Source organism: Canis aureus, chromosome 32 (assembly GCF_053574225.1).
Source record: "Canis aureus isolate CA01 chromosome 32, VMU_Caureus_v.1.0, whole genome shotgun sequence".
Lineage (NCBI taxonomy): Eukaryota > Metazoa > Chordata > Mammalia > Carnivora > Canidae > Canis > Canis aureus.
The window spans coordinates 29756081-29770784 of NC_135642.1; the positions used below are offsets into that span (position 1 = coordinate 29756081).

General features: G+C 36.5%; 1 long non-coding RNA gene across 18 annotated transcripts in view; it reads right to left on the reverse strand.

Annotated features, from left to right (window-relative positions):
* LOC144303314 (uncharacterized) overlaps positions 1 to 14704 on the reverse strand; it is a 395489-nt gene that overhangs the window by 343954 nt on the left and 36831 nt on the right. For all 18 annotated transcript variants that reach the window (XR_013370380.1, XR_013370379.1, XR_013370381.1 and 15 more), the window contains one exon: positions 1433 to 1593. This is a non-coding gene — a long non-coding RNA (uncharacterized LOC144303314). The remainder of the gene's footprint in view (positions 1 to 1432; positions 1594 to 14704) is intronic.

A 14704-nucleotide genomic window follows, 5' to 3' on the forward strand; every position in this document is an offset into this window, starting at 1 on the left:
GACTTTGCATTTTCACTGAAAATGACCAGAAGGCTCTCATGGCATTTCATGGGAAGGGGTGAAATCTTGCACTCCAAGAAAAGCTTTAAGTGAATCTTACTCCTTCCACAGAACATCTTAGTAATAAGTTTGACTTGCTTGGCACTGAAATTGCCCATAAAGGAAACTGTGACATTAATAAACTTCAGCAGAAATCATCTGAGTGATTTTCTGGGTTCTCATTTGGGTCTTCCCTAAATACAGAGTTATCTGAGTAAGGTGTTGACACTGTGTGGCTGAGCAACTGCCAAGGACCAGTGCCAGTTCTTAATCAATGTTTATTGATCCAAACAAGAGCCATAAAACCTACGTGGAATGCATAAGAGTATTTAGTTCTACGGTCCTTAGATTCAAACAAAAATGGTGCTTAACTTTTAGAAGGTTGCATACCCTTTTTTTTTTTTAAACACACACAAATAAGAGGAAGAGGCAAAGGGAGAGAATCTTCAAGCAGACTCCCCACTCAACATGGAACCCCAAAGGGGGCCCAATCCCACAATCCATGAGTCCATGATCTGAGCCAAAACCAAGAGTCAGAGTCAGATACTTAACTGACTGAGTTACCCGGGTGCTCCAGAGGTTGCATACTTTAAGAATCTGATGGAAACTATTAACTGGCTCCCAAGAAAAATGCACCAACCTCTTAACAAATGCATATGCAGATGTATACAACACACACACACACAATTTTTTGTGTAATTCCAGAAGATTCTCAAACACTGATCTTATTTCTGCTTGGGTCCTTGGACCTAAGATTAGATCTTATATAGATTATGATATCCAGGGATGTAAAGTAATACTTACTGAGAACTCACTATATGTCAGTAACTACTACATTTCATTTAACCCCTATAACAACCCCAATTATATATATATATTATATATATATATTATAATATATATATTATATATATATTATATATATATTATATATATAATTATATATATACACACAATTATAATTATATATATACACACAGACATATATATATATATATATATATATATATATATATATGATATGGGAGAGACACGTGGAAAGAGGCACAGATAATTCAATCAACATTCCCAAAAAGCTAGTTAGTGTTAGAACTGGGGCTTCAAACTCAGTGTGGCTCTGGCGTCTGTACCGAACCACTAGGTGATGTTGCCTCTCTTATATACCACATTTTTGTTTCAAGGCGTGTTCACTTTTGCTTTCTCATTTAATTTTTGTAACCTCCTCCAGGAGTTAGATTAGGAAGGTATCTCCAATTCAGTGGGTGTTAAGGGCATTTCAAAGTGGGCAGAAGATTTGCTTTCTACTCTCTTTTTCAGACAATGAGGACTATAACAATGAAGTCATAGTTGATGAAATTAAAAATTAAAAACCAAAATTCTGACTTGAGCCTACCTCCATTAACTACAGATTGAAATGCCCTAGGAATATTTCTAATTCCTTTCTTCACAACCAACCACTGCCTTGAGGACTAAATCAGCATGGTAAGGTTTTGAAGCCATGTGGTGTTTCCTGCAAAAACTTGGCTTCCTGCAGTTCACAGAGCAGTTTTGTTTCTACAAAGGAAAAGGCATGGGGAAGAGAGAGAAGAAAAGTCAAGTTGTCAGTCTGCAGAAAATAACAATGCTGTGTGTCTATGACTGTACTAGACATTACATACATATCTTTGTCCTTACATATAGCTCTAATTCTAATTGACATGTAAAAATACTTTTTAAAGTATTTAACCCTCCTTTATCTGAACTCCACTTGGTATCCTTCAGCAATTGGCTGTTCCCACTCTTTTTTGTAGGTTTTTTTTTAATTGAAGTATGATTAACACAGTGTTATATTAATTTTAGATATACAATATAATGATTCAACAATTTATACTCAATGCTCACCATGATAAGTATACCCCTTTCAATCCTATTTATCTATTTCACCTCTCTTCCCACCTACCTCCTCTGATAACCACTAGTTCTCTTTTTACTGTTCATTTGTTTTGTTTTTTAAATTCCACATATGAGTAAAATCATATTATATTTGTCTTTCTCTGACTTATTTCATTCAGCACTGTACTCTCTAGATCTATCCATAATGTTGCAAATGGCAAGATTTCATTCTTTTTTATGGCTGAGTAATATTCCATTGTATATATACCACATTTTTATTCATTCATCTATTGATGGACACTGGGGTTGCTTCTATATCTTGGCTATGGTAAATAATGCAGCAGTAAACATAGGTGTATATATCTTTTCAAATTAGTTTTTTTTTTCCCTTGGGTATATATCCAAGAGTAGAATTGCTGAATCATATGGTAATCTCATTTTCAATTTTTTTGAGGAACCTCAATATGGTTTTCCACAGTGGCTTCACCGGTTTGCATTCCTACCAACAGTGAACAGGATTCCTTTTTCTCCACATCCTCACCAATGCTTGTTATTTTTGTTTCCATTCTTCAGTGAATCTCTCCCTCCTTAAAACCCATATTAGTATGTACTGCTCATTCTTCACAATCACTCAATGTCAGACATTGGTCTCAGCTTCTCATTCGGGTGAAATGGTAAGACTGCACGTACATAGCTTCCAATCTCCTTCTTTTAAAAATACACAGAAATACTCAGGGAAATGTAGCAAAAACTATTCTGAAAAAAACAAACAAACTTGAAAGAATGTGAGAGAGTAAAGATGAAAGAAATTCCTATGTACTAGAAATAAAGAGAAACACATAGCCAGAGCTGCCATTTTGCCATTTGTGAACTGATGCTTTGGTGGCCCAGCAGGGTGTGGATCTACATATAAGCCCAAATGGTGGGAGGTTGGAATTTAAATGCCCACTGAGCAGCAGGAGAGGAAGAATAGGACCTGTGCATGGTGTGGAGGCAGAACTGACAAGCCTGTATAAAGTCAAGATCCTAGAAGGCACAGGAAGGAGTCAAGGAACTTTCTTTTCCCAGTCCCAAGTGAAAAAAAAAAAAAGTCAGTTATGGAAAATCAAAATTCCAAGCCTGTTTGGGCATCTAGGGTGCAGAGTCTGAACTCATGTTATCCACCCATAAAGAAACCTCAGTGAAGAAATTAAAATAAAAATTGGCTGCAGACCAATGAAACCACTGAGATACTCATCATAAGAAAATACAAAGCTCCTCTGCAGAAATACTTTCACGACCCAAAGATCATGGGATGTCCCCAAGACAGGGACAACCCTTTGGTGAAAGTAAGTTCACAAGTAAAAGAAAAAAATTACAAATCACAAGCAAAATGATCCTTCAAAAGAGAGAGTAAGCAGACAAACAGAAAAATTAACACTCTAAGAATTTAACATGATAGAACAATCTGAAACAGGAAATAAAAATAAGCATGTTCAAAATCATTAAAGACAAAAGATTAGAAGCCATGATGTAAGAACAAGATATCATATAATAAAAAGAACTACTTGGAAATTAAAAAAGAATCACTGAAATTTAAGACTAAATAAATGGCATATTAGTGTTCCAGGGCTGCCCAACAGAGTATCACATATTTTTTGACTTAGAACAAAAGAAATGTTTCCTCCCATAGTTCTGGAGGCTACAAGTATGAAATTGAGGAGTTGGCAGGACCACGCTCCTTCACCCAAAGAGGAAGGATCCTTCCTTGCCTCTTCTAACTTCTGGCAGCCCCTATGTTCTTTGGCTTGTGTCAGCCTAACTCCAGTCACACAGCCCTCTCTCTAGGCTTAGCGTGTCTGTGTCCGAATTCAACACCCACCCCCCTGCCCTGCCACCTTCTTACGGATATCAGTCGGGTTGGGTTAGGATCTATTCTAATGACTTCATTTTTAACTTGATTATATCTGTAAAGACCCTACTTCTAAAATAAAGTTATATTTAAAGTACTGGGAGTTATGACTTCAATGTATCTCTTTTGGAGGACACAATTCAATTCATAACAAATAAATTTAGCAGTAGATCAGGTACAACAGAAGAGAATCAATTTAAAAAAAGATAAATCAGGAAATAATCCAGAATGCAACATAGAAAAATTGAGATAAAAAATAATCAAAGACAAGTCCAAAGTTAGAAAGGACACGATAAGATCCACTATATATTCTTAAGAGTTTTAGAAAGATGAAAAGAATGAGACAGAAGAAATATTCAATAAGATAATGGATGAGATTTTTCCAGAATTTCTGAAGAACATCTCCCTCTATCCAGGAAACATGCTAAGAGCAAAGTAGTACAAACAGAAATAAATCCACAGAGATATATAATGTAATGAAACTGTAAGTCATCAAAAAAATCTGAAAGACATGAGAAAAAAAGATTAACTATAAGTAAATAAAGACTAGATTGACAGCTGTTTTCTCATCAGCAAAAACAGAAACTAAAACTAACCTATGCTGGTAGAAGTCCAGATAGTGTTTAACTATTAGGGGGCTGGCTAGTGGCTGGCTGGGGACACCAGGAGAGCTTCTGGGGTGCTGGCTGTGTTCTGTACTTTATCTAGGTTTTGATTACACAGATTCATTGAGCTGTAAATTCACAATATGTATGCTTTTCTACATGTATTTCAACAAAAATTTTTCAAAAGACAGACCAGAAGGCGAAGACTAATATCTTTAAGGAGAAAAGGTCAGTGAAATTGTCGTTCAAATAGCATGACAAAATAAAGACATTCTTTAATCAAAAGAAGATTGTGAGATTTTACTATTCATCTCCCATGCCAAAAGAGCCACTAAAAGACGTATCACAGTAGGAAGAAAACTGAACCCATTGCAAAGAGCAATAGTGAGGCAAGAAGTTAATAAATGTAAGATAAATCTAAATAAACACATGCTGAAAAAGCAACAGTAGAGATGACTAGTTTTTAACCTAGGAAAAATAAAAATCCCAAGTGGGGAAAACATCATGGATGATGAGAGGGATCTTTGGGTATAAAGGTTCTCGTATAATTTAGGAAAAGTGAAAAAATATTACATTTTGGCTTTAAGCATGCATGGTAAAAAACTAATGATAACCACTAAAAAAAAAAAAAAAAATAGAAGAAAATAGAAGAAAAGGAAAAAAGAGAAGAAAAGGAATAAAGAAAATTCAGTCTATTCAAGGGAAGCCAGCAAAGGAGAAAAACTAAACCAAGAAAAGGCAGGGTATGCTGAAACAACCAAACAAGACTGTGGGGCAAAAAATCCAAAGAAATAGTGACATAAATCGTGAAATTTAAAAGGGTTAAATTGGCCAACTAAAGTGAAATATTCTTAAAATTTTTAATAATTCAGTTATATGCTGTTTGAAAGATACATGCATGAAATATAACACATAAAAGTTGAAAGGTAAGAAATGAGGAAAAAGAGGGGCACCTGGGTGGCTCAGTCAATTGGGTGTCTGCCTTTGCCTCAGGTCATGATCTCAGGCCCTGGGATCGAGCCCCCGCCCCCAAAAAATCAGACTTCCTGCTCAGTAGGGAGTCTGCTTCTCCTTCTTCCTTCTTCCTCCTTCTTCTTCTGCTTCTCCTTCTTCCTCCTCCCCCTCTCATGCTTTCTTGCTCTCTCTACTCTCAAATAAATAATTTTTTAAAGGAGGAAAAAGATAAGCCATCTAATATTAACTCAAAGAAAGTTTAAAAGTACTAATATCACAAAAAATAAGTTAAGGGGAAAATTTTTATTTAGGGTTAAGAATTTATAATTAATTTACAAGATATAAAAGAATCAATTAATTCTCCAAGATGATCTAACAATTATGAGATTGAATGAATCATGAATCAAACAACATTGCCTCTGAAGAAAAAATTTCACTGAATTACAAGAGGAAGTTGATAAATTCTAAAAAACACTGTTTTAATTCTGGTAAGTCTAGTTGGCATGCATATATTTCATCTCCATAATGATACTGCACAGTCTTTGAGGTAAGAGTGCCATGTCTTCTGCCATGTTCTTCAGCACATGTGACGCATTTCTCCTCCACCCAAAATTAACTCTTTCTTTATAATGGATGGAAGGCTAAGTGTTAAAAGCAAATGCAAAGCACGAAAAGTGTGTACTAGTAATTTATTACTGATACTAGCCTTTTTGTTAGCAAGCAAACTATTATAAGTAGAATAATTAATGAAGACATAAAATAACGGATTGAAAAAAACTGTTCTATCTTACTCTACATCTTTTGCAGCACTTATAAGACATCAGGATCATTTCTTAAATTATAAAATTACTGCATTAGGCAGAAAATCAGTTCTATTCACTCTAAATGAGGAAAAAATACACTTGGAAAAGTTAAAAAAACTGTAAACAGAGTTCACCTTTAATGGACTCAAGACAATAACAATCATGCTACCCCCTAGTGGCAGAGAACAACAACCCAAAAAGTTTTCTATTTTCTGGGTAATTTTCTTAACAAAAATATTAAACTACAGAACACACACAGAGTTGACAGTGATATGTGTTTGATTAGATGTCTATTGTATAATGTCATCATTATCATCATCTTTTTCCTCATGCTCAGCCTTTGTGACAGGTGGCAATTTCTGGGCCATCAGCTGTGGCCAGAGCTGCAAGGTCACATCACATAGGGAAATTTATAATCATGGGATAGCCTTTAGCTACTTTTCTCAGAAAGGGGCAATGTAACCATCAGACACTTGAAGGTTTCCTGGCCTTTCCAGCACATCATGAAGAAAGCAGTTCTTTGAAGATCAGTGATGTGAAGTTCCATGGTAAAGAACACTAAGGGTATCCCATAATGGAATAGAATGCCATTATCATGTGGCTCTCAGTTAAAAATAAAGAAGACAGCCATTTCAGTTACAACTCAATAGGTCCTATCTCAGGTGTAAGTATGTCCCACGTGGTGGATTGAAAGTGCACAATTTATGTTTTAAAAGCTGTCAAAGTCCCTATTTTATTTGTCAAGAGATTCTCTTACAGTAAATGCCATAAATTATAGGTAGCAAGCAGTGGTTCTACCATTTCTTACTTTAGTGAGGGTCCAGAATCTAATTTGTTGAGAAGGTCTACCATGTAGTTTCCATTAGACTTTCATCTAAACCCAATGCCCCAGTGCAGGCTTTGCACAATCTAATTCTTTAATAGAAAAAGAATTTTAGAATCCCTGCATATCTTTGTCCTACACATGAAATAATACTCTTTGTAACTTGAGTAATTCCCTCCAGGCTTCAGCTCATTTTGTTGTGTGTCTTTCAGACCAGTCAGGTGAAACACTTAACAATTTTAAATCTTTTTCATGAGTTATGACTAATCAGTGGACAAAGAAAGGAACTGGAGTTGAAGACAAACATGGAAGGAATGTGATAAAAGACAATTTGAAGATGACTTGACAGTGTAAAATGCAATGATCAAAATTTCCTGTTTAAAATGTTTTAAGTGTGGCCTTCACATAAAAGGGAATGTGGCAAATTGTGATTCCAAACTAAACAAAAATCCAATCACAGCTGCCAATCTACCTATTTGGTCATTTTACCTTTTGGTCATTTTTGCTTATAGAGAAAACTACCGGTTGGCTGTCATTTCAAACCCACCAGAATGGCTAAAATAAAATGTACAATACTGAGTGTTGGCAAAGGCACAGAGCACCTAAAACTCTGTTCCACATTCTTGGTGGGAATGCAAAATGGGTAATTTGGGGAACCATTTGGCAGCTTCTTACACAATAAAACCTATATCTACTTTATGACCTAATTAGCCCATCCCTAGGCAATTAATTAAGATAAATGAAAACATAGGTCCACAAAAGATGCTTTTACATGAAGAGCAGAAGTTTTAAATATAGATGAAGTCCAATTTATTGGTTGTTTATTTTACAGTTCATGCTTTTGGTATTTAATCTAGGAAAATTTTGCCTATCTCTAGGGTTGTGAAGATTTTATTTATTTTCTTCTAGAAGTTGTATAGTTTTAATTTTCATATCTAGGTCATGATCCATTCTGAGTTAACAAAAAGACTGGTACATAAATGTTCATAGCAGTTTTATTCATAATGGTCCCAAACTGGGAACCACCAAATGTCCATCAACAAAAGAATGGATAAATACAATGTGACATATTCATACAACAGAAAGGAATGAAGAATTTATATGCATGACATAAATTAATCTCAGAAACATTATGTTGTGTGAAAAATGACACAAAAGACTATTCTATATGTTTCCATTTATATGAAGTTCAATAATAAGCAAATCTAACCCATGGGAAAGAGGTCAGAAAAATGGTTGCCAGGGCTGAACAAGGGGAGGATGCTGACTGGTATGAAACACAGGGGAACTTTCTCAGGAGATGAAAATGTTATATAACTTGTTTCGAGTTAACAGTTACACAAGAATTTAATTGTCAAATTCTTCAAACTATATACTCTCAGACACTGCTTATTTTATCGTATATACATTATAACTCAATATACAAAGAATATTGTTGATTTCAGTTTAATCCACTAGAGAACACCTTCCAAGGCACAACAAGATTACTTTCCTGGAAATGAGAAGTAAAAGTATTTTCAGCTTTTTGGGCCTTGTCCAAGCAGAAAGGTAGAATCAGGCCAGTGTGGAGTTACATCTCACTTTTCCAGCTTCTGCTATTTGAAAATTCCTTAATAACAGGTTCTTGAATCTCTGCTATTTTCTTCCCTAGGAATAGCTGAGTGACAATGAACAGGATTCATTTTTTTAATTAACTTAATACTACTTTTATTTTCAAAACAGGAACATGCAGCAGAATCCCAGATTTCATTTTGAATTCAGTGTTCCTGTTCCTGCTTCATCCATTATTCATCTACACTGCATTTTCTTGGTTTATGATTTTACTAAATTTCTTCATTTGAATTATGGCCTTGTGGTCAACAGCGGGCAATATATTATTCTTATATAATTTTTAAATACAAAGGCAAATGGCACGGAACAATTAGAATCGATGGCTTGGGAGTCTGGCTCTCGGATGTCATAGGCAAACACCATGCTCTTGACTTTAACCTATGGGTTCCACTTCATGTGGGTTGTATTTTTCATACATCAGGGGTTTTTATAAATTTACTATTCAATCCAGCAGCCCTACTTTGTTCGCAAAATATAAGCAAAACAAATATGTCAGGGTAATGATGCCAGGACTCTCCCTTATTGAAAAAAGCAGTTTATTAATACCTTATTGCTACAAGCTAGATCTTATTATCATCTTGGGTCATTTAGAATCTTATTAGGTATTCTGCTGGTGGATGAATAATCCTGTGATAAATTCTTTGCCATGTCCTTCACAGTTGTCATAGCAGGATCATAAACAGCATTTATAACAATCTAGCCTAGAGGAAGCGGCTGACAATGGTCTGCTTAGCATGCAGGAAATATTCAGATCGGCTCTGTCTGGTTAGACACAAGCCCACAAGAGAGATCCCAAAGTTAAATGTAGCATGGGTTTCTCTGAAGATTCCCCTTCGAAAAATGCATGAGGTCAGGGATGTGGGGACCAAAAACATTTTGGAAGTCACAGATAGTTTCTTCCCATCAGATCTGTTGGGCAGCAGGGGAAGACTCAGGTACAAGCCATTTTATTCCTGACAGACTGTTCAGGTCTTTATTTGAAAACTCCAGATCAAGGTACAAATTATTTTGTATTGACTGATTTTTGTTCTCTCTTTTTTTTTTTTTTTTTTGTTCTCATTTTGACTTCACATACAAAACTATGATTCACCTGTACTACTGCTCTGTGTCTAATTAGTACATTTGATGAGAAGATGAGTCTGAAGGAGAACAAGATTATAATTTCCAGCATAAACCAGGTACTTATGCTCTATTCCAAAACTGTAGATTTCAACACTTATAAAAAAAAAAAAAAAAAAAAAAAAAAATCCAGGCAGCCTCAGTGGCTTAGCGGTTTAGCGCCGCCTTCAGTCCAGGGCGTGATCCTGGAGACCCAGGATAGAGTCCCACATCAGGCTCCCTGCATGGAGCCTGCTTCTCCGTCTGGCGCGCTCTCTCTCGCTCTCTCTCTCTAATAAATAAATAAAATCTTTTTTTCAAAAAGCCCATGTTAAAATATATATATATATATATAATTTTGTATACACAGAAATATTTCTTTCCTGTTCACATAGGGAGGACTATTGGTAGATGAGTGCAAATCAGTCACCACTATTTTTAGAAAAATTTAGACAAGAGGCAAATAAGCCAGTGTAATATTTTTCAGCCTCCTCTCCTGCTATTCCCTGCCACTCGCCTCACAATCAATCCAAAGTAGTTTCTCATTATTCTCTAAATATTTCAGGCTCTTTTCCAGCTCTGGGCATTAATATAAGCCACTGTCTTTGTCCCAGAATACCCTGGTTCTTTTTTCTTTGCCATATGTCCTAAGTTGGATGTTCTTAGAATCAGAACCTGAAGCAAGCATTTGAGGTAAGGTAACTTATTTTAGAGATGACCCCAGGAAGCACAGGTGGGGGACTGGGGATGTGAGACAAGGGAAGAGTAGGAATGCAACAGTGAGCCCAAACTATGAGCAACTGAAATTCTATCCCCCTGGGGATCTCTAAGAGATCATGAATGTACCTTGGATGACCCACTTCCCCAAACGGCAAGGAAGCCGAGTATTGATTACCTTTTCCTATTAGTGGGCTTCTCCTAGAAGGTATTTAATTCTCCAGCACTTTCAGCCTGTTCTCTTGAGAACAAGAGAAAGCTCTCAGACAAATCAGAAGTACTGGGGTCTGGGAGCACTCAAATGGTGAATGCCAAGGAGATAGAGTAGGAGAGTGACAGTATCTATTCCTCAGCATAAGTCACCCTTATTGTTCAAGTCTTGGTCAAGTATTATTTCCTCTAGGAAAGTTTCTTTGAATCTGCCAGTGTGAGTTACATAGTCCTTCACTTGAATCTCATAGCATGATGTCTAATCATTGTACTTATCAAATTATATTATAAATGTGACTAAGTTCCCCTCTAAATCATAAGCTCCTTTAGAAAAGAGGCTGTGCCTAACTCATGTTGGTATCACCAGTACAGTTCTTGACACAATGAAGAAATTCAGTGGATGCATACATCCCACAAATATTCACTGAGGACCTACCATAAGCCAGGCACCATTCTAGGACCTGGGGGATAGAGGGATAAACAATATATTCCACTCGAGGATCTTACAGACAGAGGTAGAAAAAAAAACATGTGACCAAATTGATATAATTTTAGGTGGTAGCAAATGCTGTAAAGAAAACAGAAGTGGTAGAAAAAGACTAGGGTAAGAAGAGGTTGCTATTTTGGCTAGGCTGCTCATGAAGATCTTGAGAAGGTAATATATGAACACAGATTTAAAAAATAATGAGCAAGTGTTGGAGGGAAGAGAGGATGGATAAATAGGCAGAATACAGAGGGTTTTTAGGGCAGTGAAGCTACTCTGTATGATACCTTAACAGCAGATATCATTATATCACTTAATATTACTCATATCATTAAACATTTGTCCAAACCCACAAGATATACAACGCCAAGAGTGAACTCTACTGTCAACTATGGTCTTTGGATCATAATGATGTGTCAGTATAAATTAATCGATTGTAACAAATTCATAACTCTGGTGGGGGATGTTGATGATGGGGATGCTCTGCTTGTGAGGTAGGAGGTATCTGGAAAATCTCTGTATCTTCCACTCAGTTTTGCTGTGAACCTAACTCTGCTTCAAAAAATAAAATTTATTTAAAATAATGATAATAACGAGAGGGACTCAGACTTGCAAAGAGATGGAAGAAGAATTCCAGGAAGAGGAAATAAGTCCAAAGAGGCTGGCAGGTGGGAACAATCATGGCATACTGGAGGGTCAGAAAAGCCAGGAGAGCTGCACTGTAGTGAATGAGGAGGAACATGTCAGAAGTGCTCAGAGAGAGGGGTTGCTAGGGGCTAATCATATAGAGACTTTCTGCTGTTAGAAACTAAATTAATCTAAAATCCCAAAATTAAGTAGAAGAAAATTCATGACCACATTAAAAAACTATCTTCCTCAATTGTCTGGATATTTAGGCTAATGGTGACTTCTGGATTTATTTAGCATTATACTGCCTCAGGCTGTGTGGTACAACCACAGGGTTGCAATGGTGATTAGAATGCTTTCTCAACAAACTGTTTACTCACACATTCCAGGTAACACCCAAAGTACCATCTTAGAAATAGCCAAGGCAATGAAAAATAAGTCCCTTACAGTGATTGAATTCTTGCATCAGCCCTATTACAAGGAAGCTTTGAAAGTTCTTTAACGTCATGTCCTTAGTTTCCTTTTCAGCAAAGTAAGAGTAGGGACTAAATGGCCTGCAGAGTATCTGACAGCCTACAAGTCTATGCATTGTACAAGGTGAGAACAGAAGTTATGTGGCTGATTCTTTTATTTAACTTCTTATTAAGAAAATTGTAGAACATTCACAGAGGTGGAGAAAATACACAATAAAGCTGCAGGAAGCCATTATCTATCTACAAAACTTAAGAGCATTATCGATATCACTCAGCGTCAGGGAAAAACAAATCAAAACCACAATGAGATACCACTTCCTACAGTCAGAATGGCTAAAATTAACAATTTAGGAAACAATATATGTTGATGGAGAAAGGGGAACCCTCTTACACTGCTGGTGGGAATGCAAACTGGTGCAGCCATTCTGGAAAATAGTATGGAGGTTCCTCAAAAAATTAAAAATAGAGCTATTCCACAACCTAGGAATTGCACTACTATTATCCTTTGCATCCAAGGGAGACAGAACATAAAGACTGCTAACTCTGGGAAACGAACTAGGGGTGGTAGAAGGGGAGGAGGACGGGGGGTGGGAGTGAATGGGTGACGGGCACTGGGTATTGTTCTGTATGTTAGTAAATTGAACACCAATAAAAAAAAAATAAATAAAAAAAAATAATAAAATAAAATAAATAAAAAAATAATAAAATAAAAAAAAAAAAAAACACAAAGCATATATAGTAATTCGAAGGGGCACATACACCCCAATGTTTATAGCAGCAATGTCCACAATAGCCAAACTATGGATAGAGTCCAGATGTCCATCAACATATGAATGGATAAAGATGGAAATATATGTGTATGTGTGTACACACACACACACACACACACACACTGGAATATTACTCAGCCATAAAAAAATTAAATAGTGCCATTGTAACAACAATGGCAACAATGTTCCTCTAGATGGAACTAGAGGATACTAAGCTAAGAGAAATAGGTCAGAGAAAGACAAATACCATATGATTTCATACATATGTGGAATTTAAGAAACAAAACAGATGAACATAGGGGAAAGGAGGGAGAAATAAAATAAGATGAAAATGAGGGAGGCAAACCATAAGAAATTCTTAACTATACGGAACAAACTGAAGGTTGCTGGAGGGGACGTGGGTGATGGGCATTAAGGAGGGCCCTTGAAGTAATGAGCACTGGGTGTTGTGTACAATTGATGAATCACTGAATTCTACCTCTGAAACTAATAATTGAATTTAAATAAAATTTTTAAAATTTTTGAGCATTATGTCACGGTTGGCTTTTTTTCATATGCATCAGTATTTGTGCAACCAAATATCCATAATCCTGTCAAATTGGATGCTCTGAGAGTTGATCCTGATCCCTGTATGGAGAGATGCAGCACATTCTTGCACAATAGTCTCAGCAGGGAAGGGTTGATTTAGGACACGGCTTAAAACCAAGGTCAGAGAAAAAAGTAGAATAAGATAGATGACCATTCATAAAATAGATATTAAACATTAAATAGTACACATTGAGTTTCTAAATTGAAAACAAATAATTTGGGCACCTGGATGGCTCAGTAGTTGAGCACCTGTCTTTGGCTCAGGTGGTGATCCTGGGGTCCTGGGATTGAGTCCTGCATCAGGCTCCCCACAGGGAGCCTGCTTCTCCCTCTGCCTATGTCTCTGCCTCTCTCTGTGTGTCTCTTATGAATAAATAAAATATTTTTAAAAAAGAAGAAAAATAATTTAAGAAAGGAAATAGCTTCTTTTTCACAAGTGCATAAAACTGACTTTGAAAATATATACATGTTTCTAGCAGTGGTTATCCACTATTGGAGTGTTTTCATACGTTTATTCAGTAATTTTTCAGTAATTCCTGCACATGAGGCCTAGGAATATACACTGTGAGGGATACACAGATGCATGAGTTACAATAGTTGAGGAATTCATGGCCCAACTAATGAGAACTGGAGTGGTTCTGCTGGCTCTGGTGCCTACATTCTACTATGCATGATCACGCAGCAGCCTCACCAACATATCTAAGGATTCAGGCTTGCCTTTGCTCCCCTCTGCAAGGCAGCTTTTGTTATAGCTGACAGTCTCCCTGATCTCCAACCTGATGAGGAAACACAATTCTAACACATTTCTTTCTCTAGCATGATGCTCCAGGACAATCTGCTTCTCCTGAAACTCTGCACACAGGAAAGGTTGAGATGCATGCCATCCTTGGCCAGGCATTCATGGATACCCACCACTTGGGCCCTTTACAATGTGTAGTTCTTTTTTGAATAAGTAATTTCTCCTGGAGTATCTGGCACCAACTACATCAACTGCTCTCACAATTCCCAATGAGTGAATGTGCAACTCTCTAATTGATTGATTAACACCAGCCAATTAGAGCTTAAACTGTCTAAGTCAGAGATGGAGCCATCAACTTGCTGAATTCTGAGCCCTGTTAACTTTACCTAAACAATAAAAT